This window comes from Anarhichas minor, unplaced genomic scaffold (assembly GCF_050575085.1).
Source record: "Anarhichas minor isolate MPS153535 unplaced genomic scaffold, ASM5057508v1 ptg000020l, whole genome shotgun sequence".
Taxonomy (NCBI): Eukaryota; Metazoa; Chordata; class Actinopteri; order Perciformes; family Anarhichadidae; genus Anarhichas; species Anarhichas minor.
Window position 1 is genome coordinate 263,370 of NW_027466466.1, and position 18,524 is coordinate 281,893.

The following is an 18,524-nucleotide window of genomic DNA, read 5'->3' on the forward strand; positions in this document are numbered from 1 at the left end:
AACTTCCGGAGTCTGAGGTGACATCTTGAAATGTTATATTATGTTTTGTTTGAGCAAAAGTCCAACAACTAAAGATATTTAGATGACAAGATATATGATAAAGAAAAGCAGCAAATCATGTCATTTGAGAAGCTGGAACCAGTGAATGTTTGGCATTGAATGATTGTTTTTGCTAGAGAAATTACAATTTTCCAGTGATTTGGTGATTGTTTTTCTCTTGAGTTGATTAATCTACTGATCATTCAGCTCGACTTTACAATTGTATTCGTCCAAAATCCCCCATTTCTGTTTCCCCCTGGCAATTTCTCATTATTTCCCCTGTTGAGCTGCAGTGGAGGGATGTCAACACAAAGAAGGAAAACACTGTACATGTGCAAGATGCTACTTAATTTGAGGACTCATGTTAACTTAAACTCACAATGCACTATTGTTTTACTGGAAAAATGAAAAATTGTGAACCAGTCCTCTGATACAATCAACTTTGGTGGTGTATAAAAATATACTGCTGCCTTTGAACATGACACAGACGGCCTCTGGCTCTTCATTACTCACTTATTGCACTTCCTCTCTCTTTTGTGGGAGTTATGAATGTTTAACACACACACACACTAAGGGAAAGGAAAAGGCCAAGAGACAGACAAAGTTTGGTCTGGATGCCACTTTGGATGACCGTCATCTCTGGAGACGCCCCTTGTTCCCAATGGGGTGTGTGTGTCTGTGTGTTGGGGGGGGGGGGGGGGGGGGGGGGGGCACGTGGAATGGGGTCAGCGCTGCCAAAAGGCATCACGTCGCTCCACTCCTCTGTGTCATCTGCTCCTCTGTCTGTCCACTGTACCTCTCTGTCACTTCTCCTGTCAGTTACACTGATCTAGACTTTTCTTCCTTATCGTCAAGCGTGAACCTTCTCAACGCGCACGGCAATGCCTCCAGCCATGCTACATCTGAGAGAGTTGTAAATAAGCCGTCCTGTCACCCCCCACCCCGTGGTCCAGACTAGCATCGTAGTGCCCACACACTCCTCCCCTGTGTCCCACGCTGCCTGACCCCCCGTCACCCCCCAAAGTCACTGAGTCACATTCTTCGAGGCCTCCCTTCTGCTGATTTCCTCACTTCCCTTTCTCCATCCTGAGTCGCTGCACCTTCTCTCCACACTTGGCCCTCTGTCTCTCTGTTCATTCCCATCTCCTCCCCAGCACTAACCTTTCCAGTCTTTCGTCCTCTCTCTCCCTCCTGCGCTCAGCCGGCAGCAGCAGGCCAGGCAAATATGCACCATGAGCAGCGGTAAATACAGGCAGCACTTCACATACAAGGCCTGATTACAATGACAAAGGCTGCCACACTTTAGGGAGGAGCTTGGAGCAATTTGGAGGCTGCGGGGGCCATTGAGCGAGTGGCATACTTAATGGGCTTTGTGTGCCAGAAGAAAAGGTTCTGAGCTTCTGGGCCCAGCTGTCACTATGGAAAATATCAGACTGACACAGCACCCGACGCTCTTTGGCTTGCTCTCTTTTCTTCTTTCAACCCCCCCCCCCCCTCTTCTCTCTCCACTCTTCTCTCTCTAGTTAGCAGCAGAAAAAAGTGAAAGCTGTCGGAAAGAAAGAAAAAAAACTAAATGAGAACTCCCTCTCTTGATCCCCCCCCTTCTCTCTCACTCTCACACACACACACACACACACACACACACACACACACACACAGAGAAGAAAGCAAGCTTGCAGCCGTGGTCATACACACACACACACACACACACACACACACACACACACACACAAATATAATGCGCAGTAGGCTGACTCTGCAGCAATTATTCAAACCCTAAACCCAGAGGGATAAATGACATTATTACATTTCACTACTTAATTAAGTGTGTGGATAGTTACTAAGCGATGGCCATCATGCATGCATAATGCAGTAAGATATAGTCACTCTGCTTCATAAAGCACCCTTTTGCCACCGAATGTATGGCAGAAAAGAAACAAATATGTGCTCAATGCAGGAAAAATGCGTCTGTGAGGGAAATAAATAGAATAAAAACCCATTGAGTGCAAAAAAATGGTTAGGCTTCACTTGGCAAAAATAACTCCAACATTTAGTGGATTTCCAGCAGTTTATTTTCTGGAGATGATTTCCCTCCAGTGATAACCAGGCTTGGCTAGAAAACAAAGATCCTCTGAAGCAGCTCTTTGGTTACGCTTTCTGAACCCTTGTACGCAGAGAAGCGCTCACACTCCAGATCCAACTGCATTACACCAGCCCTGTGACTTATGGCACTGTAACACCGAGCATAATACACACACCCACGCGCGTACGCAGCCAGCTTGTGCCCAGGCGAGCGCGCACTGGAGGCGAAACAGGCACGAACACATGCGCGTAGTCGCACGGGGCTGCATTCATTGAAACGCAGCACAAAGCCGGAGTTGGATGTTGTTTTACCTAATCTCTTTGATACCACTGTGGTGCTGCTAAGCTCCAGAAAATCAGCTTAGCAGATGTCCTAAAGTGTAGGTGGCTTGTTTCGTGCGGCAAGAGAAGAAAATGCTACAAGAAGAAGAAGAAGATGTGAGGGTGGGGGCAGGGCCACAGATTTGGAACGGGCCCTGACGAGTTCAACTCAATCCCCTTTTTACGTCTGTCTGCCAGGCACAGTTGTTCCAGCAAACTAGAAGGAGTGTTTTTTTCTCTCCATGCTTTCTTCCTCTCACTTTTCAGAGTGCTCACATTAATGCATGAGCCTTTTATTTCCAGTTCCAAAGAAGTTGTTGCACTTGTGAAAATGATCATAATGAGGATTTTTTTCAATGTTGCACAGCCCAGTTTATCTTCAAGCCCTAAGCCCTAACCTATAGTCAGACGTCAGCTGATTACAGTGGCAGACACACACACACACACACACTGCATGCATTATCAGCACAAGTGAGACATCTGTATGCAAATGTCTTTATGTCGGGGGGGAGGGGGGTGGGGGGGGGGGTGGGGGGGGGAGGCCCAGAGTGGGCCGGGTGTGAGTGATGTTATGGTAGTGAAGGAGGGACTGAAGAAGGTCAGGGCTCTGAAGAAGTGTGTGTGTCAAGAGCCGGTGCATATATGTATGGTATCCATAGTAACCCACTAATCCAACCCAAGATGGCTCACTGATGCTGTCATCTTTTATCCTTTTCCTCCAGCCGCCTGCACTGCGCTGGTTTTACTCGCTCACACAGATCATCTCTTGACATTGATAACACAATGCAGAAACACACACACGGCTGTTACACAGTCGTAAAACATCAAATCCTTCAATGAGATACTTGAGTTCCGTGGCTAGATTAGAAAAAAAACCCTAATATTTCTTAGGTGCAGCGCAGCAAGCCTCATCTATCTCATCTCAAGCATCTGAAAAATGTAGTTCATCCCACTCTAGTGAATGATGCATGCGTGGCCGTCTCCTCAGTTTCTTTCCAAGTGGCCGTGTGGTATGTGGCTCTTTAGCGTCTTACTGGCAGCGTCTCGGATGTTCATGGTGACGGGAGGGAAAGAGGCAAAACTGAATGAAAAGTGATGGAGAGACAATCAAAAGCACAAATGACTCTACAGACAAACTGAGGATCAAACAACACACAATGTTCCTTTTCACTGTGCAAACTGAGACAAACCATAACATGACTTATGTTCTTCCAAAGATTTAGATTTTGTGGTTGGAAATTGAAAATGACAAATTCATTTAAGAAATGCTTTGTTCTATACCAATTCATTGATGTTTCTGATATCTTTTTTTATTGTGCAAAGTAACATGCTTGCCTCACATTTCATTTAAAATTTCTGTGCATGTGCAGTAAAATGATAGTTGTCTCAAAGTGAAAATAAACATCAACCATAAGGATTGGAACAAAAAGCTGTTCCCATTTGATTGAGAGAAGCTCAGCACTGTTTGGATAAGAGTTTGAAGACGTGCCACGGAGCATGTAAGACAGAATTAAGCCAACGACAACTTCTCATAACACAGTTTTCCAGCCTCGTGTCTTGGATTTGTGAGGAGCCACGCTAACGGGAGCAACAAGAGGAACATGGAGCTTCTGCAAAGTGAAGCGCAGCTGAGATTTATGAATAAATGTGAGACAAAAATGACGAGAGGTAGGTTGACACTGACCTGACACTATTTAACAGTAACATAGGCAGTTTCTAATAATATTAACTTCAAGCTCCTTTTATTAGTATTCTCAAATATATTCAACATTTGATATATCTGCTTTATCGGGAGTGTTGTTTGATCAGATTTTATTGACAACCTCACAACTAGGGCTGCAATTAATTACTTTTTACAACAACAACTGAAACAATTCATCGATATCAAGATCAAGATAGCTGCAGACTAACTGTCAGCTGTCACGTATTTTCTTTCAAATGTTGCCAAACTCTGGTGCACTGTAGCAAATCACATCCTGTTTCTGGCTAAGCCACGCTCACGTCACGAGTGAGGAAAGCTAGCAAATTACTAGCTACCAAACATTGTTTTTTTGCTGTTAGGCTGAAATAATGTTTCCAGGGTCTTTAAAGAGTTGCTGTTGAGGGTCCAACACCCATCTGTAGTTTCATGTGTCTGTGATATCATACCAGTATCTTGCACGGTGATTTATTAGCCTAACATTGCCAGGCCAAACCTGCATATGCAAATTAATCTGGAACCTCTCAGTTAATTTTGGATTTCCAAGAAAGGGCGTAGACCACAATGCCTGGACGCAAATGAATAGTCATATAACCAACTAGAAGGGCACTCGGAGAGTCTCCACTGACTCCAGTAAGACTCCACTAAGGCCGTATCCATAAGTGAAAAAGAAAGTGTGTGATTCGGATACACTCCAAAATGTAAATGCATTTTCCTCGACCCATGCCACATCCTTTCAAGTTTAATCCTGCTGACAAACCACCTAATAAACAAACAGAACCAAAGACCGAACTTCATATCAGCCTTGTATCTCGCTTGCTGATACACACAATAACACGTGGTTAAAAAAAGATTTGTGTTCAAATAATAACGTAACAACCTTTACAATGCAACTAGGGTGAATAAATAACAACAGCCCCTAGCAGACTTTCTTATGTAACAAGTGTAACAACGTGATGTATCAAACGTAAGTCAACACGCGACACGAACAGCGGTCTCCTGGGGGAAAGTCCTGTTTATTTGACCCCCCCACACCCGTCCTTAGTGGACTGTTATACTCATTATTACCACGTAACTTTTAATAATGCCCAGTTGCTCTGGATGCCGTTCGTTGACATTCAACACATCCATAGTTTGTAGAAACGTACAACAACAACAAATAGTGTGAATTATTTCATACAGAAATCCTTATACAGTGAATGGTTATAGAAGCCGGTGAGTCGTAGTCGCACAACCAAGCCACTCTCAGTTGTTCCATCTTTTAAAGAGTTCATTAAAAAGTCAAATTTAAATGCATAGATTCCCTGTTATTGTATAATCCCAATATCAGAACTGCTGTTAGGAAATGAGGCTGAAACGCTGCTCTCTGAAGTCGACTGTGATATGGGAGGACAAAATGTCTGCACTTTCTACACAAACACAGCCTTGTTTGCATAGAAGTAAAATATATAACGTCTGAGCAGAGAACCGAGATGGGGGTAGTTAGCAAACCAAAATGACCAAGAGCTTATGGAGAAATCAACATAATGAGTTGTTTTTGTGCCATAAACTGCATGAATCGCAGAAATAATGGTTGGAACAAGTTCAATATGTTAAGAAGGAAAGCTGCCTGTTAGCTATTAGCATCTCGTGACCTGGCCAGAGCCCTGGGCTTCATTAAGGTGCCGGATAGTTTCATGCAGAAACTGGTGAGGAAGAAACGCCTGTTTTAAGGAAACACAAAGCTCTTACTGTTGCAGTTTATGAAGCTCTATGAATAATGCTTTGCTCATCCATTTGATGTGTTTCAGTGAGCGACCTGGTGACAGCCGATAGAGGCGCAGACTGATGCCTTCAGATGGAAAAGTAATTACGATGTTACGCTCGTAATATTTCAAAGAAACAAAGAAATCACAGACAGGTGTGCAGCATCTCTTTTCATGATCCCCTGCAGCTGATAAATAGTACTTATTAAATCCTGTATCGACATACTTTGTTATGAGCTGAGCTTCCACTGTATACACTGCACACATCTAAAGCATTCAGTAGATATCCAGTGTCTGGTATACTTTGATGGCATTACATTTCACATGCTAACATTATTAACATCTAGAATGAGGGCGCTTTGCTCTTAAATGCAAGATTTTGACATATGCTTCTAGCTTTCCCGTGGAGTACAAACAAAAGCATGTTAAGTGTTACTCACCAAAACACATTGTGTATCCAGTGTTGGGGAGCAGAGAACTACATAAACTAGTAGTTTATCAACAGCTTGCTGGTAGTTATACTACAAACATATTTGCATAGTGATTCAAGTAGTTAAATTCATTTCTTTTGCCATTTTTTTTAATGTAATGTACCAAAACTACAAACACTTTTGGGCCATAAAAGGACAAGAATGATTTAGTATTTCTTATTTTGCCGATGCTTCTCTACTGTAATGGAGCCCAGCCCCTTTTTCTTTCACTGCATTGATCAGGCAGACCAGTGTTCAAGCTGTTCATACTGTCTAAAAAGATGAAAGTTGAAGGCTGTTTTAGAAGTTAAGATTGTATAAAACTGAGACAACAGGCCCATTTTGTCAGTCTAACGAGGTACAGTGAAATAATTTTGGTTATGGTGTTTTATTGTTTTGGTTTATTTATATATATTTTAAATTAACTCAGTTGAGTAGCATTTTTTAGTGACATATACATTTTTTGTGTTATATTTGCTGTAGTTCATCTGCTTTAGTAACTGGTAGCTAGCAAAGCTATGCTTTCAAAGTAGCTTCTCCAACACTGTGTGTGTCATTGAGGTCCAATTTCCATTGCTCCACAGCGGGTCAGGAACTCCACAGGGAACCTTTAATGCTAACGTTACTTGTGTTAGCTCCTAAACCTCACTACATGTCTCTCGACGAAAATATAAAAATATGTTTGACTGGGTGATACAAATTCTCGTCTAAATCGTAGTTGTGCTGGTATTCACAAGCCGTCTTTTATCTTTATCGTCTTTTATGTGTTGACAACCCATATTTACGGCAACCTTTAGTGGACGTAGTAATTATGGGTGGAGCAAAGGAGAGAGTCAGATGTAGTTTTATAAATTTGGCAGTGGCGGCTGGCCAATAGAGGGCCATGGGGCGTGGCCCCACCTTGAGCACCCCTCCTTGAGCCCCAAAAATAAATAATTTATAATAATAATACATTTTACAAGCGCGTTCTCGTCAGGAGAAGTCTCTACAAGCGAGCGCCAGCGCGAGCACTACTCCTCCAAGACCCGGTTGAGACGAGAACTTTGGCGGAGATTCTGCAGGCCAAAGAGCTGATCCCAGATCAGCCTGACCCCACAATCAGACAGCAGACTAGCGGGAAAGGGAAGCAGTACATGCGAAGCTGTACACCAGAAAGGTTTGGCTAGCTGGATGCAGTCATGCTAATAACTTATTTAGCTTTTTAAAACAACGGGGAGTGAGGGATGAGGAGGTAAGGAAGCATGAGAACACCAGGACACACATGAGAACTCTGTCAAGCTACATATTAGGCAAAGTGAACATCTTTTCTTCTACATAGTTGTCCTCAGTCTCATCTGCTTAACTTGGTCATGTAGGCATCAACATTTAATTGAGATGGTAAATTAACAGTGAAAACTCATCATAGCTAAATTTAACATCAAGTAGTAAACACTTCATGTTTACTTCTCCTGATCTTTACCTCCTATAACTGATCTTCTCCTGATCTTTACCTCCTATAACTGATCTTCTCCTGATCTTTACCTCCTATAACAAGGTCCATAGGGGCATCTCAATAAAAAAACATGTTATATTATATTATATTATATATATATATATATATATATATATATATATATATACTGTATATATATATATATATTATACTGAATTGCCTGTGAGGGTGACAAAAATATGATGTCCTGATGTGTTTATCAAAGTTTTATTTACTGCTTTTTTTCATGTTGGAATAAATGTTAAATATTGAACTGCAAAGTAGTAATGCGTGTTTGATACCTTAATTTTTTTGCATTAAATCATGCTGGGATGTTTGCTGAAATTGATTGGATGGCCCTACCTAGAACATTTTCCACCAGCCGCCACTGAAAGTTGAACAAAGGAGGTCTGTCTGGATGGATGAGTCAACTAAACACAGGACTTTCACCCAGGAGAACGGTGTGAGTGTCTTGTGTAAAACCAAAAGTCAACACATTGTGGTATTATAAGTTACGTAAGTAAATACGTTAGTATGTACATAACTACATTAGTACATATGAATGTCACGTATACGTAACAGACTTATTTGAACCCAAACCATGGTTTTCAAACCAAGCAGTTTTGTTGCCTAAACATAAGCAAGCAAACCAATGCATGGCGACCATTTCACAATGTTAAATAGAACAGTCTCAGGGCCTTTACACAACGAGGACGTTTTTTTGGTGCGATTCATTTGCACGTCAATATATATTTTCAAACTGTTTTTTATGTCATAAGTCCGTTCACATGGAACGTGAATATTACATGGTGAGAGAGCGATTGAATCTTTTCAAATATTTTATTAAAAACGTACACTATAGTGTACAACAACACAGAGACTCAGCAGTCTGAACCAGGACGCAGAACTGTACTACTCGTTACAACCTTGACAAAGGCAGCACAGACCAGATCCACTCTTTCTGTTCTTACCTTTCACAATAAAAGCCCTAGACATATACACTGTATAACTGTTTACTAGAGGGAATTCAAATTCACTCAATATAAAAACTCAATAAAATATCTTACAGTAGCTTAGGCTATACAACAGTTTACATCAAACAGACGCTGCTCTGGGTCAACAGGATCCATGTAGTTGGTCTTCTTTTCTTTTCTTTTTTAAGTGTTGCAAATTCACATCGCTGCCAGTATGAATAGTTTTGATATAAAATATTCACATGCAAGTATTTTGAATTTTCGTCTTGTTTATTCGTCACACTCCTGATGTGTGAAGGCCTGTATATCTCATTTGGTCATTGACAAACAATCTATTCTGTCATTTAGTTATGAGGAGGTTCTGCAAAAACTGAAAATGTCCACTAGTGCTGGGCGGTATGACCAAAAATGTGTATCACGGTATTTTGTATGATTCTGGCGGTTTCACGGTATATCACGGTATTTATTTTTCTTCGCGTTAACGCATAAATTAATTAATGCCGAAAACTAACACAAGAACCGGCCGGCCCTGAGGCTCTGACTTTTTTATTTGTTTAGATTGGTATGGTCTCTCCCAATATGCAAACCCCGGCTAATATATTTAGAAAGACTTACGACTCATTTAAATATGTTTAGGAACCGATGGAGGAAGCACATTATGTCTGCGCTGAATGTTGGACACTTCTAGTATAGGTGGAATACCAGTTGGTAGGTATTTCTCCACCACTAGGGAGGGCCCCTACAGTAGAGAGGGACTCTACCCTCCTCCCACCAACAGGGAACCCAAGGGATAGCAAGTTGCATCCTTTTTTTTTAAGTCACATTGTTCTATGTTAGATTGTTCTTTGGTTCATGTTTTGTTTTTTTGTTTGGGTACGGATTGCAACTCCATCCATCCATCCATTTTCCACCGCTTATCCGGGGTCAGACCTCCCTCTCACCAGCAACATGTTCCAGCTCATTCTGGGAGATCCCGAGGCGTTCCCAGGCCAGCTGGGAGATGTAATCTCTCCAGCATGTTCTGGGTCTTCCCCGGGGTCTCTTCCCAGTTGGACGTGCCTGGAAAACCTCCAGTGGGAGGCGTCCAGGAGGCATCCTAATTAGATGCCTGAACCACCTCAGCTGACTCCTTTCGACGCGAAGGAGTAGCGGCTCGACTCCAAGTTCCCTCCTGATGACCGAGCTCCTTACCCTATCTCTAAGGCTGAGCCCGGCCACCCTACGGAGGAAACTCATTTGTACTTGTAGCCCTTGTAGCCGCGACCTTGTCCTTTCGGTCACGACCCAGAGTTAGGCACTCTGTCAAACAGCAGAGAGGCGATCCCGAGACCCCCGAAACTGACGTTCTCCGACCCCAGGCTGCGCCTAGATATCCTGTCCATGAAAATCACGAACAGGACCGGTGACAAAGGGCAGCCCTGGCGGAGGCCAACACCCACCGGGAACGTGTCTGATTTATTGCCGAGAATGCGGACACAGCTCCTACTGCAGTCGTACAGAGACCGGATTGCCCGTTGTAACGGGTCCGGCACCCCATACTCCCGCAGCACCCCCCACAAGACCCCCCCGAGGGACCCGGTCGAAAGCCTTCTCCAAGTCCACAAAGCACATGTAGACTGGTTGGGCAAACTCCCAGAGCCCCTCCAGTAGTCTTGCGAGAGTAAAGAGCTGGTCCACTGTTCCACGGCCGGGACGGAATCCGCACTGCTCCTCTTGAATCTGAGGTTCGACAAGCGGTCGGAGCCTCCTTTCCAGCACCCTGGCATAAGCCTTCCCCGGGAGGCTGAGTAGTGTGATACCCCGGTAATTCAAGCACACTCTCCGGTCCCCCTTTTTGAAGATGGGAACCACCACCCCGGTCTGCCATTCCATGGGCACTGATCCCGACCCCCATGCAACATTGAAGAGGCGTGTCAGCCAGGACAGCCCAACTATGTCCAGCACCTTCAGTATCTCAGGGCAGATCTCATCCACCCCCGGCGCCTTGCCACCAAGGAGCTTTTTAACTACCTCAGCGACCTCTGCAAGGGATATGGGTGAGCCTCCCCCTAGGTCCTCAGGCGCTGCCTCCTCTGCAGAGGACATGTTGGTCGGGTTTAGGAGTTCCTCAAAGTGCTCTTTCCCCCGCCCGACGATGTCCTCCGTCCGGGTTAGCAGTTCCCCCCCTGCTGAGAACAGCCTGGGGTAAGCCCTGCTTTCCCTTCCTGAGCTGTCGGATGGTTTGCCAGAACCTCCTTGAGGCCAACCGAAAGTCCTTCTCCATGGCCTCCCCGAACTCCTCCCATGCCCGGGTTTTAGCATTCGCGACCACCGCAGCTGCAGCCCTTCTGGCCTGCCGGTACCTGTCAGCTGCTTCAGGAGACCCCTGGGCCAACCAGGCCTTGAAGGTCTCCTTCTTCAGCTTGACGGCTTCCCTCACCTCCGGTGTCCACCACCGGGTTCTCGGGTTGCCGCCACAACAGGCACCGATGACCTTCTGGCCACAGCTCCTAGCGGCTGCGTCCACAATAGAGGCTTTGAACATGGTCCACTCGGATTCCGTGTCCCCAACCTCCCTCGGGATGTGTGAGAAGTTCTTCCGGAGGTGGGAGTTAAAGACCTCCCGGACAGGGTCCTCCGCCAGACGTTCCCAGTTTACCCTCACTACACGTTTGGGTTTGCCGGGTCTTTCCAACCGGTTCCCCTGCCATCTGATCCAACTCACCACCAGGTGGTGATCAGTTGACAGCTCTGCTCCTCTCTTCACCCGAGTGTCCAAGACATACGGCCGCAAATCAAATGATACGATTACAAAGTCGATCATTGATCTCCGGCCTAAGGTGTTCTGGTACCAGGTACACTTATGAGCCACCTTATGTTCGAACATAGTGTTCGTTATGGCCAAACCGTGGCAAGCACAGAAGTCCAATAACGAAACACCATTCGGGTTCAGATCGGGCAAGCCGTTCCTCCCAATCACCCCCCGCCAGGTTTCTCCGTCATTGCCCACGTGAGCGTTGAAGTCCCCCAGGAGAACTATGGAGTCGGTAGGCGGCGCCCTTTCCAGGACCCCTCCCACCGACTCCAAGAAGGCCGGATACTCCGAACTGCTGTTTGGTGCATAAGCACAAACCACAGTTACAGATTGCAACTTGACTTCATAAACAAAAATGATAGAGAATAATATTCAGATACTGTCGTTGAATGTGAACGGTTTGAATAACCCTGTTAAACGCCGGAAAATAATGACAAAAATAAGGAAAGATAAGGCACAGATTATATACCTACAGGAGACACACTTGTCTAGGCAGGAACATGAGAAGCTTAAGAGGTTTGGCTACGCAAATACATTTTATAGTTCATTTCACCAGGGTTGTAGAAGAGGTGTGACTGTTCTCATATCTAACTCAGTGAAATTTGAATGTACTAAAGAAATCAGCGATAAAGAAGGCAGATATATTATTGTTAAAGGAAAGTTGGAAAATTAAATGGTGACATTGGTAAATGTTTACGCCCCACCTAACAGTGAAAAGTCCTTCTTTAAAACTCTACTTGATAGTATTATTCTTGAAACGGAGGGAATACTAATATGTGGAGGTGACTTTAATATTGTCATGAATAGTAATCTAGACACAAACAATAAGAAAAATTCCAATCATGTCACAAAAACGATCAATACTTTATTCAAAGAATTTGGTATAGTTGATATTTGGAGAGAGCTGCATCCCACTAAAAGGGACTATACACACTACTCGGCACCTAATAAAAGTTATGCTAGAATTGACTATTGTTTTATGAATAAAAAGGACATGTATAGAGTTATGGAGTGTGAAATTGGAGCAGTGTCGGGCCACTGTGCAGTTTATCTTAATGTCAAGCTAAAACCACAGGACAAAAAAATGTTATGGAGGTTAAATGTTGGAATACTAAATTATAAGTCTGTTGTTGAGGAGATCAAAACAGAGATTGAAACATACCAAAAAGAAAATGACAATGGAGAGGTTAATCCTACCATCTTGTGGGACGCTCTTAAAGCAGTTATGAGAGGGAAACTTATTGCTAAGACAGCAGCTATCAAGAGAGCTAAAGAAGAAACATACATGAAGGAAAAGGAAAAACTGCTTGAAATCGAACAACAGCACAAAAATACCCACGACTCGACACTGCTACCAAAAATTAAAGAAATTAGAGGCAACATAGATAAGCTACTAACTACAGAGATAGAAAAGAAAACAAGATTTCTTAAACAATCTTACTATGAGGTGGGACCCAAAGCAAATAAACTACTGGCAAAAAGACTGCAAAAACAACAGGCAGAAAGGACAATCCATAAGATAAGGGATACGGTTACAAATCAAATAGTCTATGAACCCAAGGAGATTGAAACCATTTTTAGGAACTATTACCAAAATTTGTATAGCCAACCTCCATCCGCTGACAAGGACCAAATTAGAACTTTTCTAGAGACACTGGACCTACCAGTAATTGGGAAAGACCAGAATGACCTTTTGACTTCACCCATTACAAAAATAGAAATAGAGAAAGCTATGGGTAGACTGAAAATAAATAAATCCCCCGGCACTGATGGTTTACCAGCGGAGTGGTACAAAACGTTTAGTGAACTACTTCTACCAATACTTGAGCCGTCATTTAACTATACGCTTGCCCATGGTGAACTCCCACCATCCTGGAAGGAGGCTGTAATAACAGTGATTCCTAAGGGAAAGAACAGTGATACCTGCTCTGGTTACAGACCTATATCAATTCTTAATATAGACTATAAATTATATACCTCGATTATTGCAAAAAGGTATGAGCACTTTATGAATGATATTATAGATGAAGACCAGACGGGATTCATCAAGGGGCGCCAAACCCAAGATAACATAAGGAGAACCCTACATATAATTGAACATATTAACCATAAAAATATCAATGCAGCCCTAATAAGTCTTGACGCAGAAAAGGCATTTGACAGTGTAAACTGGACATTTCTGTATCAGGTACTTGAGAAATTTGGACTAAATGAAAAAGCTATTCAATGTGTTAAAACACTTTACCAAAATCCAACAGCAAGGATAAAAATAAATGGCAGTCTGACTGATAGTATAGCATTAGAACGGACTACCAGGCAGGGATGTTGTCTTTCACCGACTCTATTTGCAATTTTTATAGAACCTCTGGCACAAGCAATTAGGCAGAATAAAGACCTTAAAGGGATAAAGGTCGGAAACGAAGAACATGTCATTGGACTTTTTGCAGATGACGTGATCTGCTATTTAGAGGACCCTGACACATGCCTCCCTATATTAATCAACCAACTTGAGACGTTTGGCTCTTACTCTGGATATAAATTGAACTTGTCAAAAACAGAGATTTTAACACTGAACTACAAACCAACCGAAACTATACAACAAACACTTAACTTAAATTGGAGTTCTAGAAGAATGACATATCTTGGGGTTACTATAACAAAAAGTATTGATGATCTATATAAAGCCAACTATAATAAAGTGGATCAGGACATTAGGAATGATTTGGAGAGGTGGGCTGTTCTTCCACTAGATTTCAATTCACGGATAGATACTATAAAAATGAGCATACTTCCAAGACTCCTCTATCTGTTTCAGTCACTACCAATCGAGATCCCTGAGAAACAATTTCGAACCTGGGATAAAGGTATCTCAAGGTTTATATGGAAAGGTCAAAGGCCAAGAGTCAAACACGAAACATTACAGATTGGAAAACATAAAGGGGGCATGTCATTACCAAATCTTAGGGCATATTTCCATGCAGCTCAAATTAGACCAGTAATTTATTGGTGTACCAATGATTATGAAGCTAAATGGAAAAACCTAGAACGATATGTAGAAGGAAGGGAAATTCAAAGCCTTATCGGAGACAGAAATATAGCAAAGGATTTTCTTGACCAGATGGATGTTGTCACCCGATTTACATAAGAGATGTGGTTTAAACTGATAAGAAAATACAGATTAGAAGAAGAGCTCAGGCTTCTACGATGGATAGCCTATGATAGACATTTTATCCCGGGTACTCTCGATCTGAGGTTCAAACAATGGATTTCATATGGAATAACAGCAATATGTCATTAAAGACGGGAGCGTTGTGAGTTTCCAGGAGCTGAAAGACAAATACTCACTAAATAACCAGGACCACTTCAGATATCTGCAATTAAGGGACTTTTTCGACAGAGAAATAAAGCACAAAATTAACTTGGGTAAAAATGGAATAATTAGAACCATAATAGGAGTTTACAACTCAAAGAAGTATAGAATCATATTGACTATATATCAACATCTGATGGAAAAATTTGAAAATACAACTTTTTATGTTAAACTGAAATGGGAACAAGAACTTGGTGTGAATATTACAGAGGCTGAATGGTTGAATATTTGGAGGACACAACAGTCTTCAACATCCTCGCGTATTTGGAGAGAACATTGTTGGAAAAATGTAATCAGATTCTTTATTACTCCCCAAATTACAAACAAATGTCTGTCTATTGTCCAGCCATGTTGGTGGAAATGTGGGGCAGTAAATGTAAACCACTCTCATGTATTTTGGCTATGTCCGGAAATTGTACAGTTTTGGGGAAATGTCCATATGGTTATTGTCCAAATTCTGGGCTATGATATACCAAAGTCATGTATGTTTCTCTACTTAGGTAATCTGACAGCAGACACTGTGTTAAGAGAAGACGGGTATTTACTGAAAATCTTGCTAGCAGCTTGTAAGAAGGCTATCACGAAGAGATGGCACAAGGCAGAACCACCATCACAAGATGGATGGTGGCTGAAATGTATGAAATGGAACTATTAACTCATAGAATAAGAGCTCAAATGGAGCGATGTCGTGAGAAGTGGGAGAAATGGACGATGTTTACATGTCAACGATAACACAACCTGAATATTTCACAGGAGTTATCATGTTTTTGAAGAGACAGAGAAATCCAGATCCTTTTTTTTTAAATTTATGTTTTGTGTATGTTGTCTGTCTGGTGAAAAGCCGAAAAATAAAGTGTGAAAAAAAGAACCGACCGCCAACCGGCCAGCGAGTGGTGAACAGCTGTTTGTGTGGTGTGTCTTCCATCACTTCCTGTTTCCTTCATTTCCTGTTTCCTTCACCTACATTCCCCTGGGTCCTAAGTCCCTCCATGTACAGCTTCTTATCACCCTCTATGTACCAACGTACATTTATAACAAATACCCCACATATTACACGGTAATCAGCGTTGCATATGTGTCTGACCAAAATACCCAAAAAAGCATCCGAGGACCGTAATCGCATACACTCTTCGTATTCCAACACATGTTTTCGGCTGAGGTGATGGAGTAAATTGCTAGTGTTGCCACCAGAGGCAATAACAGTGGCTCGACAAACTTTACAATATATCGTCTTTTGATCTACGTCGGAATTTTTAAAACCCAAAAACCTCCAAACAGCAGACGCAGCTCCTCTCTTGGGCACAAATTGTATTGGTGCATCTCCGGTCTCTCTTTGTTCCTCATGCATCGCTCTTTTCTGTTCTTTAATGTAGCGACGGAGCTTCTTCTAGCTGTTAGTAGACTGTTGTGCTAGCGGGCTAGCTAGCTAGCGAGCTGTACCCAGCATGCAGTTCGGAGGTGTCATTTTATAAATGTACAATTATTAGTGTTACAAATTGTTTATGTGTCACAAACTGTTGTGTCGTGGTGTTTTGCCCTGTTAAAGAGCGTTAGTTGTGGGTTATTAATTGTTTTTGGGTTATTAATTGTTTTTATAAAGTTATAACCATGACAAGAAGCTCCGACCGTAGCGCTCTTTGCGGCGAACAATACATTTTGCTGCCTGTTGAAGAGCGACAGCAGTTGTTTCGGCTATGCACCGTGTGTGAAAAATTGATATCATATGAGAAATTAAAACCGGTATACCGCCCAGCACTAATGTCCACACATAAGCTATGATGACATGGAAGCAGTAAACGTTCTATTCCTTGCATCCGTCCTGTCTTTTTTCTGTTTGTTCAGCCACGGTAGATCACGACGTATACAAACTACACAGTTCTTGTCCTGCTCATTCCAAATCACTTTTTTTTCCTGCTGCTGCTGCTTGGAACGTAACATTTAACACCTTCTGTGAATTTCCGAGGAAGGGGCTAGTGTGTTCTGAGTTTGAGACAGGAATCAACCGAATACCTGTTGTGTTGTAACAGAAAGATAGCAAATATGAAGAGAACTGGAGAGATAGGGTTTGTGGAGAATAGAGTGATAGGTAGTTTTGGGTTTAAGTGCCTGTGAAATGGCAGATGAGAACACATGTGCACACTCCAAAACATGAGTGGAGATTTGGGAAACATCGGTTTGCAAGAGATAAAAGACACAAGAAATAAGGAATCCTCTCTCTCTCTCTCTCTCTCTCTCTCTCTCTCTCTCTCTCTCTCTCTCTCTCTCTCTCTCTCAGGCTGATGGGTAATTGAGGCACTCACAACACAGATCGGGGCCGCAGTGTCATGCTGTGCCCAGGGTCTGGCTGGCTGCCCCGTCCCTCTGGCAACATGCTGCGACACGCTCTGGAGTGCACACACAGATACACGCACACAAAAAAAAAAAAAAATGGTTGCTTCACACACACACACAAATAAAAACACATGCTCCCTACGCCCGCGCACATACAGGGACACGTGCACACTTCACACACTAGCACTTCACAAATGCTCATTACCGACATACACAAATGCTCACAGGCTATCTTTACACAAGTGTGTACAGTCACACAGACGGTCAGAGACAGAGAAGCAGGCAAGTGTAAGAGCGTGCGCACACACACACATGTTCACACAAATCACTTGAAGTCACACTTCCATCCTTCTTCCCATCACACAGACTACAGCATGCCCCAGCAAGTCACTCTACTCTCATTTTCTCTCCTCTCCTCCTTCCTTTCCTATCGCCTACCCTTCTCTTATTTCCTCTCCTCTCTTCCTCTTATTTTCTCTCTTGGTATCTCTATCTATCCTCCTCTCTCCTTCCCTCTAATCTCTCTCCTATTTCCTCCCCACAAATCTTTTCTGTTCTTCTCTCATTTTCCCCTCTCCTCCTCTCTCCTTTACTCCTTTCTCCTCTCCTCTCTTTTGCTCTCTTCTCTTCTCTACTCCTCATCCTCTCCTCTTCTCTTCTCTCCTCTCTCCTCCTCTCTTCTCTACTCCTCCGCTCCTCTCTTCTCCACCTGTTTGTCAGACCTTAGGCAAACTTAGGCAGAGCTGAAGCCTATTATGCTCCTCTTTACTCTGCTCCCTCCCTCCCTAGCTCCCTCACTCTTTCCTGGCGATCCTCCAGTTTAAACAGAAGGCTGTGCTGGGAAGAGAGTGGGATACAGAGACACAGAGAGAGAGAGGCTAGTTGCTAGTGTGAGTGCTGCATGATTCATGTTGCCCTGTAATGAAGCCGGTCCAGTCTTTCAAGTGTTTGGTGTATAATGGAGTTTCAGGGACAGGCCTATCATTTTCTCCTAATAGCGCTTTCTCTGGCGCACGCCATGACCCCTCTCTCCAAGCCCCCGCCCCACGCACCCCTACTGTGGTAACTGCACATTACCGCGGCACCCGCACACACATCCACACACGCAGCGATTACCGACAGCTGCGGGAGTTTCTGAACGGCAAAAGTGGCCAATTTTCTCTCCCTTCCATTTAAACAACAAACAGGGCATCGTGTTAAAATGGGCAAGGAAAGAGAGAAGGGAAAT

General features: G+C 43.2%; 1 protein-coding gene across 1 annotated transcript in view; it reads right to left on the reverse strand.

Annotated features, from left to right (window-relative positions):
• Positions 1-18,524, reverse strand: part of LOC142954394 (myelin transcription factor 1-like) — a 134,165-nt gene that overhangs the window by 47,893 nt on the left and 67,748 nt on the right. The gene's annotated exons all lie outside the window — the stretch shown is intronic.